This window comes from Hipposideros armiger, unplaced genomic scaffold, assembly GCF_001890085.2.
Source record: "Hipposideros armiger isolate ML-2016 unplaced genomic scaffold, ASM189008v1 scaffold_7, whole genome shotgun sequence".
NCBI lineage: Eukaryota > Metazoa > Chordata > Mammalia > Chiroptera > Hipposideridae > Hipposideros > Hipposideros armiger.
This window is the reverse complement of record NW_017731357.1, coordinates 5,840,708-5,863,563: the sequence shown is the minus strand read 5'-3', so window position 1 is coordinate 5,863,563 and position 22,856 is coordinate 5,840,708. Positions and strand designations below refer to the sequence as shown.

Below are 22,856 nucleotides of genomic sequence, written 5' to 3'. Positions count from 1 at the left end.
AAAATATTAAATACAGAAAATGAATCTACCATAGTTGTACAAAAATTCTACAGAAAAAGCTATAAAATACTATTAACATTATTGGTAGAGATGCGTGGAAACCTAGATTGGAAAACTTAAGATTGTAAAGATCTCAATTTTCCACAAATCAGCTAAACTTAAGCATCTACATATTGTGTCTATAAGGGCAGATGGGCTAGCTTATTCTTTTTTCCTAATATCGATTTTAATATTTAAAGTTACCAAAGCCATTACTAAGAATTTTAAGATACTTTCACGGTGAAATTATTAAAATGGCATTTGGAATAATAAATGATGTGTAATGCACAAATAGCCCCCAACACCTTTTTTCTTTTTAAAAAACATAAAAACGATAAGTATCTGAGTTCCCTCGGCTGTCCCCCGGATCTGTCTCTTGCTTCAACAGTGCTTGGACGGAACAGACCCAGGGACGTCCCTTCTTCCAGCCTCCGACCACCCTCCAACCTCTTTTACAGTCTCAACCTTCGGAACCACCTCAGCCGTCCTCGGCCTCTGAGACCAGCTAACACCGTTATTTGAGCTTAACTACTTACTGCTGAGCAACCATGAGCTCCCAAGTTCGTCAAAATTATGCCACCGAGGTGGAGGCCGCCGTCAACCGCCTGGTCAACTTGCATCTGCGGGCCTCCTCCACCTACCTCTCTCTGGGCTTCTATTTCGACCGCGACGATGTGGCTCTAGAGGACGTGGGCCACTTCTTCCGTGAGTTGGCGGAGGAGAAGCGGGAGGGTGCGTAAGGTCCCTTGAAGATGCAAAACCAGCGTGACGGTCGCGCCCTCTTCCAGGACCTGCAGAAGCCTTCCCAAGACGAATGGGGTAAAACTCAGGATGCCATGGCAGCTGCTATGACCATGGAGAAGAACCTGAACCAGGCCCTTTTGGATCTGCACGCCCTGGGCTCTGCCCGCGCAGACCCCCATGTCTGTGACTTCCTGGAGAACCACTTCCTGGATGAGCAGGTGAAACTCACCATGAAGATGGGCGACCACCTGACTAACCTCCGCAGGCTGGCCAGCCCCCAGGCTGGGCTTGGCGAGTGTCTCTTCGAAAGGCTCACCCTCAAGCCCGACTAGGAGACTGGAGCCCAGAGGCCTTTGAGGGGGCCCCTCTGCATTCCCCTGGTGTTGGGCTTCTGCCTGAAACTCTCCCTGAAACAGCTAGGCAGCCTTCTAACAACCCCAGGGCCCTCTCCCATACCGTGGACCAAATTGAAACAATAAAGCTTTTTGCAGCAAAACAAACAAGCAAACAAAAAACGATAAGCATCTATAATGGAAACTCTTCAGAGGCATTCTTCTGGGAGACTCAGGGTTGAAGCCAGAAACACAGGGCCAGCAGGTCCTAGGGTAAGGGTGACCCTATAGCTTCTATTTTTGAAATTTAAACCTCTGATGTAATTCGATTTGACAGTTGTTTGGCTTGGGACTTCTTGAAAGTTTTTTTTCTTTCTTTCTTTGCTTCCCTCTCCTCCCCCCTGTCCCCCCACCCCCAAATTCGGAAGACTCTGTTTACTGTGTATTTACTATGCATACCCAGTTTCAATGGTTCTGTTTACTTCGGACCAGTGTGCACACCTGGCCCGGTAATTTGGGAGGGGTTTATTTTGCATGTGTATGGGGTTCACTCCTGACCCTGGGGCAGAATAGCCTCTAGGAAGCGCCGTTTCCTGAAGTTGCCTGGACAACCTCTCCTTCCTTTGTTCTGCCTTTCCTTGCATGTCTATGAAACCTTTTGGTGGTATTAAGAGAAGGAAGTCAGTCTTTGTGACACGGGGTCCAGTGTCTTCCCTTAATGCTGGCATTTTGGAATAAACCCTGCTTTTCTTTCCACCAACCTGGCCTCTCGAGTTTTGGCTTTCGGGTGGCCAGCAGCCAGACCTTTTGCACGGTAACACTAGGACGTGGTAATCTACTACAGAGACTCGAAAACTCACCACCTACCTAGAAGGATACAGAACTCCCGTCCCCCAATAAAATGAAAGGGAAGTTGAACTACTCTGAAACTCAATATTCATTTTCTTCCTAATTGTTCAAAACTAAAGATGTCTGTTAAAATAAGTTTTATATTCTGGCAGGAAGAGTTTGCCAAGGTTGTCCGATTTTGAACCCAAATATTGCTTAAGCATTTAGGGCATAGCTCCAAATGTATCGAGCTTACTTCTCTTCCTTGCCAAAGTTGCATCAGGCCCTTTTCAAGCCATCTGAACGCCAATTTTCCAGCAGTATAGGTCACACACAAAGCAGTGCTTCTGGGTTTTGTAGTCAGAATGCAAAGGTACCATCCTGCTCCAGGAGGGAGCCCCTGTGGTTCTGAAGGTTAGCCCAGCCGAAGCCTCGGCAAGGAGCCCCTTTGGGTGGAATGATAGGTCTGCCGGCTGGAGAAGAGCCGGCCTTAAGTATCAGTTCACCAACCCGCCATAACTCCCAAGGCAAAGCTCCATGGAAGAGCGTGGCAGGCTCCTCTCCCTGTCCCCACCCCAATGTACCGCAAAGCAGTAGGATGGACTATGCTTTCTTGAGCAAAAGGGTCTAGGTTACTTAGCTCTGGAATAACTCTGACGTAGAGATGGAGAAACCTCCACTTCTAACCCCCTCCACACACACCCTCATCAGCCTCTCATTTGCCACGGGAATAACTTTTTTCCTGCTTTTCTGTGGGTTGCTTGAACATTGTTTAGAATTCCATTTGGATTTGTCTACAGTGCTCATTGGGTGTATCTCTTTATATAGCACTTTTCGTGGTTGCTCTAAGTTTTACAGACAGTCCCCAACTTATGATGGTTCAACTTAGGATTGTTCGACTATAGGATGATGAGAAGCATATTCTACTGAATATGTATATGCAGTAGAAACTATACTTCGAAGTTTAATCTTTTCCTGGGCTAGCGATATGCAGTAAGACACTCTCTCGTGATGCTGGGCAGCAGCAGCCAGCCGCAGCTCCCAGTCAGGCACTGGATCATGACGGTAAACAACCGATACTCTACAGTGTGCTATGTTGCCAGCGTTTTGGGGATATTGTGTTCTGAGCACATTTAAGCTAGACTAGGCTAGGCTGTGATGTATTAAATGCATTTTCAACTTATGACATTTTCAACTTATGATGGGTTTATTAGGACATACTCCGTCGTAAGTTGAGGAGCATCTGTACATTATATATATAATTATCAGTCTACTGGTGTCAACATTTTACCAATCAAGTGAAGTGTAGAAACCTTACTTCCTTTTGTGACTCTACCCTCCTTTTATAATATAATTGTCTTAAATATTTCCTCTACATACATTGAGAACTACAGAATCCAGTGTTAAAATTTTTGCTTCAATCATCAAACATGATTTAGAAAACTCAAAAAGAAAAGGAGAGTCTATTTATCCATATTTTTGTTCTGTCGCTTTTTCTTCGTTTCTGATGGGCCAAGACTTCTTTTTTTTTATCATTCTTTCTCTTTAGAGAATTTCCATTAGCCATTCATAAGGGTAGGTCTGCTGGCAATAAATTTTCCTAGTTTTCTTGGCATCAGAGTATGTCATTATTTCCTCTTCATTTCTGAAGGATATATATTTTTTTTCTTTTTTTTTTCTGAAGGATATTTTTGCTGCTGTACAATTCTGCATTGAAAGTTCTTTTTTTTCATCACTTGAAAAATGTTCCATTTCTTTCTGACCTCCATGATTTCTGATGAGAAGAAACTGCTATCATTCAAATTGTTTTTCCCGTGTAGGGAGCGTCCTTTCTCTCTGGCTGCTTTCAAGGTATTTTTTTTTTTGGTCTTAAATTTTCAGAAGTTTGACCATGATGAGCCTTGGCATAGATTTCTTTAGGTTTATCCTACTTGCTCAGTTTCTTGTATCTGTAGGTCTATGTCTTTTGTCAAATTTAGGGAAATTTTTAGCCATTATTTCTTTGAATACTATTTCATCTCTGCCTTCTTACTCCTCTCCTTCTGAGACAACCATGATCTGTATATTAGTTTTTTTGATAGTCTTACATGTCTCTGAAACTCTGTTCTTTTTTTTTTTTTCCAGTCTGTTTTCTTTCTGTTGTTCAGGTTGGGTAATTTCTATTCTATCCCCAAATTCTCTGATTCTTTCCTCAGTCCTCTATATTTTGCTGTTGAGTATATGCATTAATTTTTTTTTTAAGATTTTATTGGGGAATTGGGGGAGGGGAACAGCATTGGGGAATTGGGGAAGGGGAACAGACAAGTTGCTGTCCTTTTGTTCTTCAGTCTAGTTGTGGAGGACATTGCTTCACTGGCCCATGTTGGTATTATCATTGTGCTCTTCCCAGGTGAGGCAGATCGGTCGCCAGCCTCTGGACGGCTGCTCACGGCGGCTCTTGGCAGCTCACACTGGCTGCCGGCCACTCACGGTAGCTTATGGCAGCCCATTGCAGCCCCACTGCAGCCTACGCCATCGCCGGCAACTCCAGCTCCAGGTTGAGCTGTTGTTCACCATCTTAGCTGTAGAGGGCGCAGTGTCATTGGCCCTCATGTGGGATCCAAACCGGGGCCCTGCTGCTCAGAGCTGGCATCCCAAGCCAACTCTTAATCAACGCACCACTCAGCCAGCCCCATGCATTAAGTTTTTAATTTCAGTTATTGCAATTTTAATTCTAAAATTTCCATTTGGTTCTTCCTTATATCTTGGATTTCTTTGCTGATACCTCAAAAAACAAATTTGTAAGCATGTTTGTAATTGTCCATTGAAGCACTTTTATGACAGCTGCTTTAAAATCCTTATCAGATAATTCTAACAATTCCGTCCTCTTGGTTGCCTTTTTCTTATATAAATCAAGATCTTCCTGGTTCTTGGTTTGACAAGTGATTTTTGATTGAAACTGGGACATTTCGGGCATGATGTTATAAGAGTCCAAACATTATTTAAATCTGTATTTTAGCAGATTTCCTCTAAACCTGCTCAGGCAGGGGAAGTATGGACACTGCCCTGCTACTGCCAGATGGGGGTAAAAGTCCAGTTTCTCCACAGGGCCTTTGTTGACTTGTGTGTGAGGGTGTGCTCCTTATTACTGTCAGGCAGGGTTAGGAGTTCAGGCTCCCCGCTAGTCCTCCACTGATACCCACCCTGGCTGGGAGGGTTAAAGGTGCTTCATTACTGCTTTCAGTGACGCCATGGTGGGGGTGGCCTCAGAACCACTGAGTGGTGGTGAAAGTCCTGATCCTCCACTAGGTCTCCTCTGACACCACCCCAGAGAGGAGGGGGAGGGCACCTTGTTACTGCCTGGTGGGTGTGGAAGTCCAGGCTCCCCATGTGGTTTCCAGTGGCACCAAGGGGTGGGAGGCTCCTTACTACCTAGCAGGGATGTAAATCCTGCCTTCTCACTCAGCCTTCTCTGATACCACCTGGGGAAGAGGGAAGGGGTGGTTTGGGGCACATCTTTACAGCCTGGCAAGGGTGGGAGGACAGCTTCCCCTCTTGGCCTTTAGTGGCAGAGTGGGGCCACAGCTTTTTGTTTGTTTGTTTTTGTTTGTTTGTTGTTTTTTATTGGGGAACAGCGTATTGTTTGTTTTGTTTTGTGTTTCCAGGACCCATCAGATCCAAGTCAAGTAGTTGTTTCAGTCCAGTTGTGCAGGGCTTGGAGATCAAACAGACAACCTTGGTGTTATGAGCAATGCGCTCAAGCCAACTGAGCTAACCGGCTGCCCCAGGCCACAGTTTTTTTCTGGGGTGTTTGGCTGGGGTAGAAGGATTATTGTCTAAAAGTTTTCTATCTTCTTGCTAGTCTAATCTTTTCCTGGTCTTCTGGTTAGAAGTGCAGACTTTTCGTGGAACTTTTTTTTTAATTAAATCTGTGCTTGTTGATGTTTCTGGGTTGCTGGCTTCTCAACCACCCAGTGCGGGAGATGTGAGACCCCTAACTGGCCTGCCTTTTTCTCTCCACTTTCCAGAGTTTTATTATGCTTATTTTACATATAAAGTCTAGGCAAAAATACATTTACTCCGTCTTCCCAGAAATGAAAGTCCCAAATTTTGATATTTCACCACAGCCAGGAAATTATTATTCCACTGCTCTATATCTGGGTTTGGTGGGCCTTTTCTATTGTAAGAGAATCCATGTGTGAGTGGGGAACAGACTTAGAAAATAAATTACTGGATTAAAAAAATCTTGACAAGGTAAGCCCCTGCCAAAATTTTTTGTCTCCTTGCTGTCAAGATTATGTAGGACAACATATATCCAGTTTTTCTGGGCGGTGAGGAACCCGTCTGGAGGTTTCTGTGCATATTTTTATTGAGGTATAATTGATACACAAAAATCAGCACATATTTAAAATGTACAATTTGAAGACTATATATGGTTTTTTATATATGTAATTTTTATTGGGTTGTCGTAAACATCATGATGTATTTTTCTATGTTTCTCGTTGCAAAAATGCGTCATGACTTTTCTGACAATCCAATGTATTAATTATGTATAATTATATTTCATATCCATGAAATCATCACCACAATTAATATAGTGACCATATTTATCACTCTCAAAATTTTCCTGGTGCCCCTTTATAATTCCTCCCTTCAGTCACTCCTTCCCCCACCCTTGCCCCAGGCAACTACTGATCTGCTTTTAGACACTATAGGTTATTTTGCAATTTTTAGAATTTTATATAAATGGAATCATACAGTATATACTCATTATCGTCTGGCTTCTTTTGCACAGCATAATTAGTTTGCAATTCATCCATATTGTCCATATTGTTGCATATATCAATAATTCATCTCTTTTATTGTTGAGTAGTATTCTATCATATGGGTACACCACAATTTATCTATTCACCTGTTGATGGACATCTTGGTTGTTTCCAATTTTTGGCTATTACAAATAAAGCTCCTATGAATAGTCACACACAAGTCTTTTTATGGATATATACTTCCTTTTCTCTTGGATAAATATATAGGAGTAGAACAGCTGGATCATAAGGTAGATGTATGTTTAATTTTTAAGAAACTGCCAAATATTTTACAAAGTAGTTGCACTATTTTACATTTCTACCAGCAATGTATGAAAAGTTCCAGTTCCTCTGTATCCTTGCCAATAATTGGTATAGTCAGTCTTCTTAATTTTTGCCATTCTAATAGGTATGTAGTGGTATCTCATGATTTTAATTTGCATTTCCCTAATGATAATAATGATATTTAGCTTTTTTTCAAGTGTTTCTTGTCATTCATATATCTTTTTTGGTGAAGTGTTTGTTCAAATCATTTACCCCAACTTTATTGGGTTGTTTGTTTCCTTATTATTAAGTTTTGAGAATTTTTCATGTATCTTAGACACAAATCTCTTATAAAATATATGCTTAGTAATTAAAACTAGAATTACCATGTGACCCAGCATTTCCACTTCTGGGTATAGGCCAAAAAAAATTGAAAGTAGAGACTCAAAGAGATATTTGTACACCCATGTTCATAGCAGCATTATTCATGATAGCCAAAAAGTAAACACAATCCACTGTCCATCCACGAGTGAATAGATAAAGGAATGTGATACATCCACACAATGGAATATTATTCAGCCTTAAAAACGAAAGAAATTTTGACACATGTTACAACATAGATGAATCTTGAGGACATTATGCTAAGCAAAATTAACCAGTCACAAAAAAACAAATACTGTATGATTTGACTTATATTAAGTCCCTAGAGTAGTCAAATTCACAAAGACAGAAAGTAGAATGGTAATTGCCAGGGACCAGGTGGAGAGGAAAATGGGGAGTTGTTTAATGGGTATAGAGTTTCAGTTTTGCAAGATGAAAAGAGTTCTGGAGGTTGGTCGTACAACTATATGAATGTACTTAACACTATATATATTTTTTTTAATTGGGGAATTGGGGGGATGGGAACAGTGCTGGGGAATTGGGGGAAGGGGAACACACAAGTTGCTGTCCCTTTGTTCCTCAGTCTAGTTGTGGAGGACGTTGCCTCACTGGCCCAAGTTGGCACCATCATTGCGCTCTTCCCAGGTGAGGCAGATCAGTCGCCGGCCTCTGGACGGCTGCTCACTGCAGCTGCTGGCCGCTCACGCTGGCTGCTGGCCACACACGGTGGCCCATAGCAACCCACTGCCACAGGGGCTGCAGCCTACGCCATCGCCAGCGACTCATGGCAGCCCAGCTCCAGGCCGAACTGTTGTTCAGCATCTTAGCTGTAGAGGGCAGCGTCACTGGCCCACACATGCGGGATCCGAACCAGGGCCCTCTGGTGTCCCAAGCCAGCCCTTAACCATCGCGCCACTCAGCCGGCCCTGTACTTAACACTATTAAACTGTACACTTAAACACGGTTAAGATGGTAAGTTTTATGTTATCTGAATTTTGCCACAGTTTAAAATATTTGTGTTTTATAAATATTTTACCCCATTCTGTGGCTTGTCTTTTTATTCTCTTGGGGCTTTCAAAAGACAAAAGTTTTTAATTTTGATGAAATCCAGTTTATCATTTGGGGAGGGATTATTCTTTTGGTGTTGTAGCTAACAAATCCTTACCTGCCTAAGCCCAGGTCACATTTCTCTGCTTCTCTGCATGCCTGGTAGTCTTTAATTGGATGCCATACATTGTGAATTTTACCTTGTTGTGTGCTGCATATTTTTGTATTCTTATAAATATTCTTAAGCTTTGTTCTGGGATGCAATTCATTTCGTGGACATGCTTTTATCTTTTAGGGTCTTGCTTTCATTATTTGTTAGGTGGGTCTGGAACAATTATCAGTCTAGGGATAATAATACCCCATTACTGAAGCAAGATTTTCCTGAATACCTAAGTTTCTTATAGGCAGCCTTTTATTGAGGTATTTAAACTATTTACATGTAAAGTAATTTTTATATGGTTAGGCTTGAGTCCAACATTTTGCTATTTGTTTTCTCTCTGTCCCTGTTTTTTTGTTGTTGTTCCCATTTCTTCGTTTTCTGCTTTTTTTGGAGGGGGGTTCTTAATTGAGTATTTTATATGGTTTCATTTTATCATATTTGTTAGCTAATAGCAGAAGAGGAAGTCAAAGAGTCAAAGCACGACGAGAGGAATTGATTGTGCTGTTGCTTCCTGAAAAATGGAGGGGGCCATGTGTTAAGGAATGTGGGTGGCCTCTAGGAGCTGAGGATGACTCCAAGTGGATAGCTAGCCAGGAAACGCAAACCTCAATTCAACAAGCACAAGAAACTGGTCTGTCAAAAAGAATTAGCTTGGAAGTGAATTTCCCCCAGAACTGCCAGACAAGAACTCTGCCTGGCCAACAATTTAATTTTAGCTTGTGACACACTAAGCAGAGAACTGACCCATGCTGTGCCTGACTTCTGAACTATAAGACTATGAGCTAATAAATGGGTATTGTTTTAAGCTGTTAAATTTGTGGTAATTTGTTGTGCCACAATAGTAAATAACTACAGATTTTATATATATATATATATATATATATATATATATATATGTATTAAATACTTTATATATATTAATTTTATATATATTAACATATATATTTTAACTTTATTGGGGAACAGTGTGTTTTTCCAGAACCCATCAGCTCCAAGTCNGGTAATTTGTTGTGCCACAATAGTAAATAACTACTATATATATATATATATATATATATATATATATGAAGTAGATATATATACTTTATATATATTAATTTTATATATATTAACATATATATTTTAACTTTATTGGGGAACAGTGTGTTTTTCCAGAACCCATCAGCTCCAAGTCAAGTCATTGTTTTCAATCTAGTTGTGGAGGGCGCAGCTCACTGGCCTATGTGGGAATCAAACAGGGAACCCTGGTGTTACAAGCACTGTGCTCTAACCAACTGAGCCAACCGGCCACCCCAGATATATATTTTTAATTTTAGTGGTTGTCTTAGGGTTTATAGTACACACATTTAACTTATCAATCTACCTTTCAGTGATGTTATACCACTTACCATAGTATAAGAGCCTTACAATAGTATATACTTCCATTTCTCTCCTCTTGGCCTTTATGCTGTTGTTGCCATGCATTTAACTTTTATACTGGTGGTGCCAAAAAAATGTATACAAATGGACACTTTGGTCAATGTTGCTCAAGTAGTAGTTCATGGTAATCAGAAGTGTCTGGACACATAGTTACCACTTTTAGCACCTCTTATAATTGCAGAAGTCAAATGTGACTTGTATTCATCTTTGGTTATCAGTATATATTGAGTATTACAATTTCAATACAGTTTTTACTTTTTAAAATGTGTATACATTATCTTGGCACTCTCTGTATATGTTACAAACCACATAATACATTGTTATTATCTGTTTAAACAGTCAATTATCCTTTGAAGACATTTACATAATAGGAAGAAATCTTATTTATCTACCAATGTAGTTACTTTTCTAGTGCTCTTTATTCCTTTGTGTAGATCCAGATTTTTATCTGGTATCACTTTCCTTCTGCTTAAAGGACTTCCTTTGATATTTCTTGTACTGCACATGTGCTGGCGAAAAATTCTTTCAGTTTCCATAAGTTTGAAAATGACTTTATATTGCTTTACTTTATGAAAGATATTTTTCCTAGGTATAGAATTCTAGTTTTATTGTGTTTGTTGAGTTTCTAGGATCTGTGGGTATATAATTTTCATGAAGTTTGGAATATTTTGTCCACTATGTCTTTAAATAGTTTTTGTGTCCTTCCCCCCCTTTCAGGGGCTCCAGTTACCATATTTTAAACCACTTGAAGTTATCAGACATTTCGCTGATGCTCTTGTAATTATTAAAAAGAAAGTAAGCAAATGGCCAATTATCACATGAAAAAATGATCGAGGTCATCAGTCATTAGAGAAATACAAATTAAAGCCACAATGAAATACCTCCATATACCTATTAGAATAGCTAGATTAAAATGACTGACAACCTCAAATGTTGGTGAGGATGTAGAGCAACTGGAACTCTCAAACCCTGTTGGTAGGAATGTAAAATTGACAAGAACTTTGGGGAAATATCTGGCACATATGCATTGGCCTCTTTCTTTTTGGCTTCTGTTTACTGCCCCATAGAGTGTGCCATAGTTTATCTATTCCCCAGTAGAAATTTAAGTTGCTTAAACTTTTCTGCTATTAAAAATTACTCTCCAGGTCCAATCGAGCGGCTCAGTTGGTTAAGAGCACGAGCTCTAAGCAACAGGGTCACTGGTTTGATTCCCACATGGGCCAGTGAGCTGCGCCCAAGCTGAGCTGACGCTGAGTTGGTAAGAGCGCATACTCTTAGCAGCAAGCCTGCCGGTTCGACTCCAGCTTGGGATGGTGGGCTGCACCCCCCTGCAACTAGATTGAAAGTGGCAACTGAGTTGGAGCTGAGCTGCGCCCTCCACAACTAAGATTGAAGGACAACTTGACTTGGAGCTAATGGGTCCTGGAAAAACACAATGTTCCCTTTCCCCAATTCCCTAACATCGTTCCCCTCCTCATTCCCCTCCCCAATTCCCCAATAAAAATCTTAAATTAAAAAAAAATTACTCTCCAAAAAACCTGGGACAAATTACCTATAAGAAGACTGATTTTTAAAAATATTATATATCAATGCCTGATTCCCCACACTCTTGCCAACACTGGATATTATCAATCAATTTCTTTCACTTTTGTCCATCTGATGGGTGAAAAATGTTTTACATTTCCTGAGAGTTGTTGAGATCAAGAGTCTTAATATTTTATTTACCATGTATGGTTTTTCTTTTGTGAATTGCCTTTTCATATTCTTTGTTCTCTTTTCTATTGGATTCATCTTTTTCTAGTTGATTCTTTATATATTCTGGATACAATGCTTTGTCAATTATCATGTTGAAAATATAAAAATATTGTCTCCTTGTTTGTGGCTTATAGTTTCAATGTCTTTATAGTGCCTTTTGATTAACTTAAGGTGTAATTTAAATGTATTCAAATGTATAAGCCTTTCTTCATGGTTTGTACTCTTTATGTCTTAAGATTTTTTCCATTATCACAAGATCATGAAGATATTCTCTTATCTCCTAAAAAGTTTTCCAGATATTTTTTTCTCTGCAGATATGTAATCCGTATAAGAAAACAGGATGGCATCATGCATACTATTTTATAACCTGTTGTTTTGTCATTTATCAATATATTTTGAACATCTTTTCATGTGAATAAATGTGTCACGAGTGTTGTGGGTGGGGTTTCCCAGGAAACAGATTCAGACAGAGATTTGTGTGCAGGAAGTTTATTAGGTAGTGTTTTCAGTATCAACATGTGTGGGGGAAGGAAATAAAGTAGGATTAGATAGGAGGGCTAGCTGGACAATGGTGCTGGAGCAATAAGGGCTTCAGCTTTGTAGCTTAGAGGGTCCTGTAACGTCCCAATTGAAGAAAGAAAGCTGGGCCTTTACACTTCTATGTTGTTACATGTGGGCTGTCCCCTGGGGAAGAGGGCATGACATTAGGCAAGGCAGCTGACTTCAACAAAGAACAACTCCTGGAGATAGCTGGCAGATGAAGGCTGTCAGCCTGTAGCACTCCCCATAGCTGGGACTCCTAAAGGCTTATCTGAGCATCAAGTCACAGAATCCACCATATTTAGGAAAACTTGACTCGGAATAGCAGAAAACCCAGCCGACCTTTGCTTAATAAATCGGAGTCAGTCTCACTTAACAGAAGGTCCACAGTAGGTGATTCCTGGCATCAACCGTGTCTATCCTTTTTATCAGGAAACCAAAAACATTCCCAGAAGTCCCCAGCAGACTTCCTCTTATATGTAATTGGCCAGAACTGGATCACAGGTTCATCCCCTAGGTGCAGGGGAAGTTGGGCAAGTAGGAACAGGATTGTCTTGATTTTGTGCCTGGAACAGTGAACGCAGCTGCCCTAAACAATCTCTGGGTTCTCCTAGCATAGAAGAAAAAAGGAAAAGATATTAGACATATGACTAACAAGACCGGCCACAAATAGACCTCTACAGAATGATTTTGAATAATTGCATATGGATAGAACTTGCTGAAACAGCCTCCGTATTGCTGGACATTCAGTTGTTTCCAGCTTTTTTGCTATTATTCACTATGCTGCAATAAACATCCTTGTAATTTTTCTCTTCCCATATCCTCAATTATTTCTTCAGAATGAAATGCTACATATGTAATTTCTAGGCACAGGGAATGAAACTTTTAAAGAATTTTGATGCACATTACTAGGCTGTACCTTAAAAAGGCTCTAAAAAATTGTTTTACCTGAGCAGTGAAGAAAGAGGCTTATCTTTACTGACACTGGATATTAACATTCTCATTAATTTTAGTTTTTAAAAAGCACCTAGTTTTAATTTGCATTCTGTATTGATTTTTGCTGGCCATGTTTGCTAATTTTTTTTTTAAAGATTTTTATTGAGGAATTGGAGGAGGGGAATAGCGTTGGGGAATCAGAGAAGGGGAACAGACAAGTTGCTGTCCTTTTGTTCTTCGGTCTAGTTGTGGAGCATGTCGCTTCACTGGCCCATGTTGGTATTGTGATCATTGTGCTCTTCCGGCTGAGGCAGATCGATCGCCGGACCTTGGATGGCTGCTCACGGTGTCTCATGGCCGCTCATGCGGCTGCTGGCCACTCACGCCGGCTGCCAGCCACTCAAGCTAGCTAACGGCAGTCCACTGCAGCAGGGGCTACAGCCTACTCCATCCCTGCGACTCTCGGCAGCCCAGCTCCAGGTCGAGCTGTTGTTCACCATCTTAGCTGTAGAGGGTGCAGCATTACTTGCCCTCATGTGGGATCCGAACCGGGGCCCTGCTGCTCAGAACTGGCGCTCCCAAGCCAACTCTTAAGCAGCGCACCACTCAGCCAGCCCCATGTTTGCTAATTTTTGCATTGTGGGCCAAAAAAAAAAAAGTGCTTTGAACTGTTTTAGCTTTCTGAAAAGTATTGAGATATAATCAGTGTTTTGCTATTGTTCTGTAAGGGTTAATTCCAGCAAGCCTGAGTTGTTTTGCTGGTCAAGGCATGAAACATACTGATTAATAGTGTTTTCTTCTAAAGTGGGTCTGAGGAATTTCAGGGCATTTCAACACAGTTTGTTAGAATTGTTTATTGATAACAATGAAATGGAAGATTTGCAGGTGGTCTTGGTGTTACTGATCCCCACTTCCACCTCCATACCTGGAGGGCTCTGCCGTTGAGTCACCTTACATTTCAGGAAAATGGCTGGGTGTTAAGAAAACCTAAATAGGGGCGACCAGTTAGCTTAGTTGGTTAGAGCACAGTGCTCATAACACCAAGGTTGCCAGTTTGATCCCCACGCCCTCCACAACTAGATTGAAACAACTTCTTGACTTGGAGTTGATGGGTCCTGGAAAAACACTCTGTTCCCCAATAAATAAAATTTTTAAAAAAGAAGAATACCTAAATGTATATTCATAATTAGTATTTGCAGTAGCAGCAGAAAAGCTATGCAAAAGTACTTTATAACATGAATATTTCCATGACCTATAAATTGCACTCTGTATAAGTACCAGAAATATGTTTTAAATATCACTCAGAAAAGAAAAAGGAGAAAAAAAATCATTTTGCTAATAAGCCAATGAAGAATGATGACATGAATTTAGGAACATATATCATAGCTATCTTATTGGGAAGCATGGCAGTACTGTTTTCAGAACATTTATTGAATATGTAGTCCATAAATAATAGATCTCTAACTTTGGTTTATATTTTCTTAGTGAAAAGGGTTTAACAGCTATTATTATGGTAAAAAAAAAATCATAGTGCTACAAATCCAACAACATAATCTGAATATTTTACTATCTCCAAATATATGAATACATTGTACTAAAAAAATGGTTGGAATAATTGTTATTGCATTTTAGATGACTCTTGTATAATCATTAGTGCACTTTATAATTTTTGCACATATATAGTCTTGCATGTAAATACTAAATATTTACTAGCTCAGAAAAATATTCTATATGTCCACATGCACTTAAGGTTAAAGATACAGAGAAATAAATTTAAATAGTAAAAAAATGATATTTGATATATTATAGTTTCTAAATTAGTAAGTTACCTTTGAAATACAGGGTAATAAAGTAAACTAACTTAGTACTAAAAGATGATGTGAAAATACATGGCCGCTAACAGAATATAGTTAGATATAGCTGTCAAAATAGTAAAGACTAAAAAGAATTAGACCACCCAATTCAGATAAGAACACAAAGAAAATGAGCTCTCTACATAGTAGGTGGAAATATAATGCAGTATAGCTCTTTTGTGAACCAATTTAGCAATACATAAACAGAGCATAAAAATTATTTTTACCTTTGACTTAATAAATTTGTATCTGTGAGTCTAGTAGTCTAAAATAATAACCCTATATCCAGAAAAACCTGTATATACAAAGATAGTTGTTGCAACATTATTATTTTTTTTTTTTTTAAGATTTTTAATGGGGGAATTGGAACAGTGCTGGGGGAATTGGGGGAAGGGGAACAGACTAGTTGCTGTCGTTTTGTTCTTCAATCTAGTTGTGGAGGATGTTGCTTCACTGGCCCAAGTTGGCACCATCATTGTGCTCTTCCCAGGCGAGGCAGATCAGTCGCCGGCTTCTGGACGGCCGCTCACTGCGGCTGCTGGCCGCTCACGCTGGCTGCTGGCTACACACGGTAGCCCATGGCAACCCACTGCCACAGGGACTGCAGCCTACGCCGTCGCCGGCGACTCATGGCAGCCCAGCTCCAGGTTGAGCTGTTGTTCAGCATCTTAGCTGTAGAGGGCAGTGTCACTGGCCCTCATATGTGGGATCCGAACTGGGGCCCTCTGGCATCCCAAGCGAGTTCTTAACCATCACGCCACTCGGCCGGCCCGCAACATTATTTATAATGATGAAAATTATAAGCAGCTTAGACATCCAAAAATTGGAGAAGAATTAATAAACAATGAGGCTATTAAATTTTTATTTAAGCTACAGTATATCTATATAATGGACTTTAATGAAGCTATAAAGATGGAGTAAGGAAGATCTCTGTGTGTTGCTATTAGGTGATCTGCACAACATGGTTTTAACTGAAAAAAGCAAGGTACAGAAAAGTTGTATGGAAGGGAGTATATTTAGGGAATATAAATAGGAACATATTTTCTGATATTTTTCAAAACAAAACAATGGAAAGGTAAAGCAAGAACTAGTAAAAGTGGTTTCCTAAAGGGGAAAAGAGAGAATGTGGAAAGCACAAAAATGGAAGCTAGACCTCTCTGAATACACCTTGGTTTATATCTTTGGTTTGTGTAAAAGATGGCCCTCAAGGATTCCCCCTCCTGGTTTTTATCCTTGTCAAGTTCCCACTGACAACGTGCCAGAATTGGTCTGTGTGACCAATAATAGAATTTGGCAGAAGTGATGGTATGTAAATTCCAAGATTAGGCTGTGAAAGACAATGTGGCTTCGGTTTTACTTTCTCTTGGGTCACTTGCTTTGGGGGAAACCAGTTGCCCTGTTGAGTAGTCTCATGTGGTGAGGATCTGAGGTCTGCCAACAGCCACATGGGTAAACCAACTTGGAAGCAGATCATCCCAGTTCCAGTTAAACCTTGAGATGGCTGCAGGCCCCGCTGACATCTTGACTGCATTTCAGGAGAGACCCTGAGGTAGAAGTACCCAACTAAGCCATTTCAGATTTCTGATCCTCTGAAATCGGGAGATAATAAATGTTTTTTGTTTTAAGCTGCTAACTTTGGTTTAATTTGTTATGCAGCAATATATCACTAATACACATTGGAACCATCAAATTGTTTAAAATAATTTAAAATCTGAATATAATAAAGAAAAAAACCAGTCATTAAAAATTGAAGAAAAACTGAAACAAATGAACCTAAATAACTGTGTATCAAGTTGGTGGCAAAACTACACAGAGAATAATTATTTCAAGTGACTTGCAAACACAGAATTTTTTTAATTTTTTAAAAAAGATTTTTATTGGGGAATTGGGGAAGGGAACAGTGTTGGGGAATTGGGGAAGAGGAACATTGTGTTTTACAAGGACCCATCAGCTCCAAGTCAAGTTGTTGTCCTTCAATCTTAGTTGTGAAGGGCACAAGTTCAGCTCTAAGTCCAGTCGCCACTGTCAATCTAGTTGCCGTGGGGTGTAGTCCACCATCCCATGCGAGAGCTGAACCTGCACTTGCCCACTGAGCCATCTGCCCGCCTGTTGGCAGCTCACGATTGCTAAGCTCAAGGTGCCGTGTTCAATCTTAGTTATGGGGGGCTGGCGCTGCCCACCATTTCATACAGGTGTCGAACCGGCAACATTGCTGCTAAGAGTATGTGCTCTCACCAGCCCAGCAGCAGCTCAGCTAGGGCGCAGCTCACTGGCCCATGTGGGAATCGAACTGGCAACCCTGTTGCTCAGAGCGCGCACACTTAACCAACTAAGCCACTCAGCTGGCCCTGCATCACAGAATTTTTACTGTATGTGCCTAGTGGGTTGGATCCTAAGGACAAAAAGAACTGCAAATAAATCTTAAATGACATTCAGTGGTCTAATTGTTAGCAATAACATCGGTATTGTTACTCTGACACTATTCTACCTATGTAGCAGAATAAAGCAAATAGGTCATTATGTTAATATCATTAAGAACTAAGATTTTATACATGAGAAAAAAGAGATATAAACACAAAATCAAAGAAAATAAGTAAAAACCTTTTAACCGTTAATTTGGATTGGAAATAGCAGTATTGATTCATAATTTATTTTTCTTTCTCTAAAAATTTCTTTCCTGGGCCAGCCGAGTGGCGTGATGGTTAAGAGCTGGCTTGGGACGCCAGAGGGCCCCGGTTCGGATCCCACATATGAGGGCCAGTGACACTGCCCTCCACGGCTAAGATGCTGAACAACAGCTCAACCTGGAGCTGGGCTGCCGTGAGTCGTCGGCGACGGTGTAGGCTGCAGCCCCTGTGGCAGTGGGTTGCCATGAGCTACCGTATGTAGCCAGCAGCCAGCGTGAGCGGCCAGCAGCCGCAGTGAGCGGCCGTCCAGAAGCCGGCGACTGATCTGCCTTGCCCGGGAAGAACGCAATGATGGTGCCAATTTGGGACAGTGAAGCAATGTCCTCCACAACTAGACCGAAGAACAAAAGGACAGCAACTTGTCTGTTCCCCTTCCCCCAATTCCCCAATAAAAATATTAAAAAAAAAATGTCTTTCCTGGCTCTGTGCACTGAAAAGACCTAAAAGAAATGACAATAAATACCCAGCAACCAAGTTGTGGTGATTAAATATAATTTAAAACAAACAAACATGTAGAACTCCTTAAGTAAATGGCTAATTTCAATTCTGAGGCTGGATGTGTAAAAGATGAACCTGGAATATCCTATCTTATTAGAAATTAAGGACTACTAGAGTCATATTAAAGGACTAAGGAACCAATTTTTTAAAGGGTTTCCACTGGCCCAAGATTGGACAATCTGAGCATCAAAAAGCATTATGACTGTAGAGTAGTATATTTATACATCAAATATTTTAAAACTCTATGAGTTCATAATGGTACTAAAAATAAATAAAACCTCAATGGTCACTTTTTGGAGGCTGCTAGGACATCAATTTATTAATCATAAAATTGGCAAAGAAAGGAAATAAAATTAAACATTTATCCTGCCTGACTATATTTCAGAGCATCCAGAATTGATGAGAAAGTTCTTCATTATAAAATAAGGCAAGCTCTGGGGCTGTCAGCTCAGGTGGTTAGAGTGCAGGCTCACAACACCAAAGTTGCCAGTTTGATTCTCACATCGGCCAAGGAGCTGTGCCCTCCACAGCTAGATTGAAGACAACTACTTGACTTGGAGCTGATGGGTCCTGGGAAAACGCACTGTTCCCTGATAAAAAAAGTTTTAAAAAAATAATAATAAGGCCAGCTCTGCAAGAATGATAGAATTGGAAATCACCATTTCATGAAGGAATGGTCTGGGTTATGGAAATGCTTTAATATCTTGATCTAAGTGGAAGTTACATGGTTGCATACTATGTAAATATTCATCAAGCTGTTCACTTAATTTTTGTGCATGTTACTGTAGGTAAAGTATACCTCAATTTAATAGTTTTACTTCAATTTAAAAATTATACTTAAATTTAAAAAAGATTTCCATCATGGCTTCCAATAAGGTGTAATAGAAGTACACAGCCCCCTATGAAATATTGCCAAAACATTGAACCTGAATCTAACTAGGGCTCCAGATGTAACTATCAGCTTACAGAAAATAAAAAGGACAGAGGAACATGTTAAATGACACCAACAGGCTACAACCAGACAAATTTAGAATATAGCACATTCTAAAAGACACAACATGATTTCCTTGGTGAATTAATGATATAAAAAAGTAAGGCTGGCCGAGTGGCGCAATGGTTAAGAACTGGCTTGGGGTGCCGGAGGGCCCCGGTTCGGATCCCACATATGAGGGCCAGTGATGCTGCCCTCCACAGCTAGGATGCTGAGCAACGGCTCGACCTGGACATTATTTGGGTCTTGATTCAAGGAAACCAACTGTAAAAAGCCATTTTTGAGACAATCAGGAAAATTTGAACACAGACTGGGTATTAGATTATATTAAGGAATTAGTGTTAATTTTATTAGGTGTGATAATGGTATCTTTTTTTTTACTTTATTGGGGAACAATATGTTTTTCCCAGGACCTATCAGCTCCAAGTCAAGTTGTCCTTCAATCTTAGCCTTCAGTCTTAGTTGTCGAGGGTCTTAGTTGTGGAGGGCGCAAGCTCAGCTCCAAGTCCAGCAGCAGCTTTCAATCCAGTTGTGGGGGAGCACAGCCCACCATCCCATGCGGAAGTCAAACGGCAATCTTGTTGTTAGGAGCACAGTGCTCTCACCAGCTGAGCCATCCTGCCACCTGTTGGCAGTTCAGCAGCAGCTCAGCTTGGCCCATGTGGGAATCGAACCGGCAAACCGTGTTGCTCAGAGCTTGCGCTCTAACCAACTGCACCACCCAGCCGGCCCTGGTATTGTGTTCTTCAAGTTCATATCCTGGTAGATACTTAGATATTTATGGATGAAATTATGTGATTTGCTTTAAAATGCTCCAGGGGAAAAAATATGGAGGGGAATATATGAAAGCCTAAGTAGTTATAACTGTTGAAGCTGAGTGGTAGATAAACTGGGCTTCATGAAACTATTCTCTTTATTTTTGTGTGTGTTATTCAGCTATTAAGCTATTAAGCTGCAAACTCACTGTTCTATACTCTACCTTTTGATTCTGGGCATGGGATTGGCCCATCCACATTTCTGCTGAGCCAGCGGCTTCCTGTTAGACTCTGCCTATAGGGGACGCTACAGGGAAACTGCAAGGCTGGAGGAGGGTGGAGGAACTGAAACGCTCTGTTCTTCCTGTTCCTTCATGGCAGCTTCCTGCCTCTGTCAGCATCCCCTCAGGAGCATTTCCTTACTGCCTACACCAGCAGCGCCTTTCTGTGTCTACAGCTGGCATCGTTCGACATTCCCAGAACCAGCCTTATCGTACCCCCATCAGAAACACCAGCATGAGGTGAGCAGTGCCCCCTCCTCAGGGGTCTGGGGTCCAGCCCCAGAGAGCCCTTTCTCCAAGCTTCTAAGTTGTAAGAATTTCATTCTCTTTCCTTTGTACCCCAGCCCTGGGGGTGGTAGCAGCTTCTTGTGATTATTCTCTGTATGATACCTTAGCGTTCCCTTTTCACCATTTGAGTTACCTACTTAACAACTTTATGCCTACGTAACATTTTTTTACATTAAATACTGTTAGAATAGCTAATGTGGCTTCTGCCTCCTGACTGGACCCTGACTGAGAGGTACACCAACTCCCATCAGTCATTGGTTGAGGGCTGCTTCTGGGGGTTCACTCCCCATCATTTCTGGTTCCCCACGTGGGTGGCAAAGCCGACTGCAGCAGCACAGCTGGCTCCAGTGGTTCGAGAAAGCCCTCAGGCAAAGTAATGGTGAGGTAGCATTTGGAAGTTGGGCCAGTGTGCACCAAATTGATAAGGGAGTGGGGACAAGGGCAGGGGTTGCGGGGCATGACAATGTCTGCTACACAGCCAAATGCCCTTTATAAAAAAATTAATTTCTAAATGCTTACAGCTCTTTTCGATTTTGTCTAGTAAGTTTTCCAGTCCTTACTGGAAGGCTCCCCACCACACAGCCTAAAGTGGCTATCAAGTAGACGTCCCACCGTTCCTGAGCATTTCCTTGGTGTTCTGCAGCACGTGCAACTTTAGTTGCGCTCTGGTGTGTGCCTCAGCCCAACCTGCACCTCGAACAGGCCAAGGTGGTCCTGGCCGAGGTGATACAGGTGTTCTTGGCCCCAGAGAACGCCGTGCGCACCGAGGAGGCTCGGGACAATGCGTGCAACGACACGGGCAGGATGCTGCAGGTCATGTGCCCGTGGCCGTGCAGATTCAGCAGGTTATCAAAGCCTCCGGCTTCAGCAGGGATGGTGCAAGTGTCCTTAAGGTTGCCCCCTTGGTCAAGTCTCAGGAAGCCCAGGATCCGGAGATCGCCAGCCTGTCAGGCAAGCTGAAGGCGCTGTTCCTGCTGCCCATGACACTGCTTCCCCAAGGGCCTGCCTCAGGTGGCGGCATGGCGGCCCCATGAAGGTTGACCTCCCTTGTAACACGGCCCAGGAAGGGAAGACCTTGGTTTCCCAGAGGATAAGAAACGTGCCTGTGACTTAAAAAAAAATTAATTTCAAATCACACAAGCAGTCATTATCCTTGAAAGACACTTAGCTCTTAAGCACATGGCTTCAGTCCTCTCAGTCACCATCCCCAATCCTGTTTCCCTTCTCTTCCTCCCTCCCCAGAGGTAACCACTGTTATCAGTTATCATGTAGTTATCATTTACATGTGCTTTTCTACACATAGGCTTACTAAAACATGTATGGCATTATTTTGTCGGGTTTTTGTTTTTATTTCATCATATATATATATATATATATATATATATATATATATATATATATCTTTTTGCAGTGTATTTACTAAACAATTTATCTTGGCCGTCATTCCATAGAGCCACCTCATTTTTTTAACTGCTACATAATTATCCCTAGCATGCATGTGCCATTGTTTATTTCACTGTTGCCCTATATTCACTGTTAACAAAATTCTACGATTAATACCCATGTGCCTGTGTCTTTGTGCCTGTTTAGGAGTGTTTCTCCAGGGTAGATACAGAGCAGTAGAAATGCTGGGTCAGAGAGTGCATATTTTATTTGTTTATTTGTTTATTTATTTATTTGTTATTTAGATGTTGCTGAGATGAATAATAGTTACGTTTGGTTTTTAATTTTTTTTCTATTTTTATTCCCCTACCCTCTCCCCTTTGGCAGCCGTCAGCTTGTTCTCTATATCTGAGTTTCTATTTTGTTTTGTTTATTCTTTTATTTTGTTTTTTTTAGATTCTACATATAAGTGAGATCATACAGTGTTTGTCTTTCCGTGTCTGACTTATTTCACGTAGCATAACACCCTCTAGGTTCATCCATGTTGTCGCAAATGGCAAGATTTCATTCTTTTTATTGGTGAATAATACTACATCTTCTTTATCCATTCATCCATCGATGGTCACCTAAGTTGTTTCCAAATCTTGGCTATTGTAAATAGTGCTGCAATGAACACAGGGGCGCACATACTTTTCAAATTAGTTTTTTTGTTTTCTTCAGATAAATACCCAGGAGTGTAATTGCTGGATCATATGGCAGCTCTATTTTCAATTTTTTTGAGGAATCTCCATACTGTTTTCCATAGTGGCTGCATCAATTTACAATCCCACCAACAATGTATGAGGCTTCCCTTATCTCCACGTACTCACCAGCATTTATTTGTTGATTTAT

The 22,856-nt window shown here is 40.9% G+C and overlaps 2 pseudogenes; both read left to right on the top strand.

Moving 5' to 3' along the window:
- The first annotated feature begins 407 nt into the window (after window positions 1-407).
- On the top strand, window positions 408-1,115 carry LOC109386175 (ferritin light chain pseudogene; annotated as a pseudogene).
- A 1,887-nt stretch (window positions 1,116-3,002) lies between these two features.
- Window positions 3,003-21,616, top strand: LOC109386074 (protein C10 pseudogene; annotated as a pseudogene).
- Window positions 21,617-22,856: the final 1,240 nt, after the last annotated feature.